The sequence below is a fragment of the Triticum dicoccoides genome, chromosome 2A, assembly GCF_002162155.2.
Source record: "Triticum dicoccoides isolate Atlit2015 ecotype Zavitan chromosome 2A, WEW_v2.0, whole genome shotgun sequence".
NCBI lineage: Eukaryota > Viridiplantae > Streptophyta > Magnoliopsida > Poales > Poaceae > Triticum > Triticum dicoccoides.
In genome coordinates, this window is record NC_041382.1 from 627,305,462 (window position 1) to 627,307,110 (window position 1,649).

The following is a 1,649-nucleotide window of genomic DNA, read 5'->3' on the forward strand; positions in this document are numbered from 1 at the left end:
ACAGCGGCTGATGAGGACCAGCCGCCGCAGAGGGGCGCACCAGAGGCAGAAGAGGCCCCTCTCCCAGATGGCCAGTCTCAGGAGGCCTCATTGTCTCGAGAGGCGCCATGATCTCCAAAGGGAGCCGCCAGCACTGACGCACTCCACCTCGTTGAGCACCCAGTGTACTTCGTCAGCACAGTGTTGCGGGATGCGAGGGCGCGGTACCCTATGCCCCAGAAGCTCCTCCTCGCGCTACTGGTGGCCTCGCGCAAGCTGCGGCACTATTTTCAGGGTCACCCCATCAAGGTCGTCTCGTCATACCCCCTGGAGAGGGTGCTCAAGAGCCCCAATTCAGCTGGGAGAGTCGCTGAGTGGAACATAGAGCTGCAAGCGTTTCAGCTCGAATTCAGCACGACCAGAGTCATCAAGGGAGCAGCGTTGGCGGATTTTGTGGCAGAATGGACGGAGGCGCCCGGCCTCAAGGCCGACGAGGATTGGTCCCTGTCCCCGGGAAGCGAGGCGCCAGAAGGCTGGGTCATGTACTTCGATGGGGCATTCTCCAGACACGGCGCAGGGGCTGGGGCGGTGCTTATATCGCCCACCCAGGACAAACTCTATTACGCCGTGCAGCTTTGTTTCCAGCAAGGCGAAAAGGTCTCCAACAACATAGCGGAGTATGGAGGTTTAATAGCGGGCTTGAAGGCCGTGGCTGCCCTGGGGGTGAAACGCCTTACCATCAAGGGCGATTCGCAGCTCCTTGTCAATTTCTCCAACAAGGTGTACGAGCCGAAGGATGAGCACATGGAGGCCTACCTTGCAGAGGTCCGCAGGATGGAGAAGCGGTTCTGGGGGTTGGAGTTGCAGCATGTGCCCCGTGGCACCAATCAAGAGGCCGATGACATCGCCAAACACTCGTCCAGGCGGTTACCTCAGGAGCCTGGCGTTTTCGAGGAACGGCTCTTCAAGCCTTCAGCCTTGCTGTCACTATCAAACACGGCTCAGCCCCGGGAGGAGCTCCCCCAGCCACCTGCCTCCGGAGCTCCGGCCTGTGGCCCGGCCTTAGGAGCGCGCCTGATCCTGATGATGGAACCTCAGGAGGGATGTTGGATCACGGAGCTCCGGAGCTACTTGACGCAAGGGACCCTGCCGGAGAAGGAGGAGGAAGCAGAGCGAGTGACACGCCAGGCCACGGCATACTGCATCAGAGATGGAGAGCTCTACCGGAAGCGACCAAACGATGTATCTCTGCGCTGCATCACCAGGGAGCAAGGGAAAGAACTACTGGAAGATATACATGGCGGGGACTACAGACATCATTCATCGTCACGGACCCTCGTCGGCAAGGCGTTCCGCAGTGGGTTTTATTGGCCCACCGCGCTCAATGACACCGTTGAACTAGTGAGGCCTGCTAGTTCCATGCCAAGCAGATCCATCAGCCGGTAGGGGGCTTACAGACTATCCCCCTTTCGTGGCCATTCGCAGTCTGGGGGCTCGACATCTTGGGTCCGTTTCCTCGGGCGCCAGGGGGCTACCGCTACCTTAACATTGCTGTAGACAAGTTCACCAAGTGGGCTAAAGTGGAGGCTGTCCGCACCATTCCTGCGAGTTCCGCGGTCAAGTTCATCAAGGGCATCGTGAGCCGGTCCGGGGTGCCGAATCGCATCATC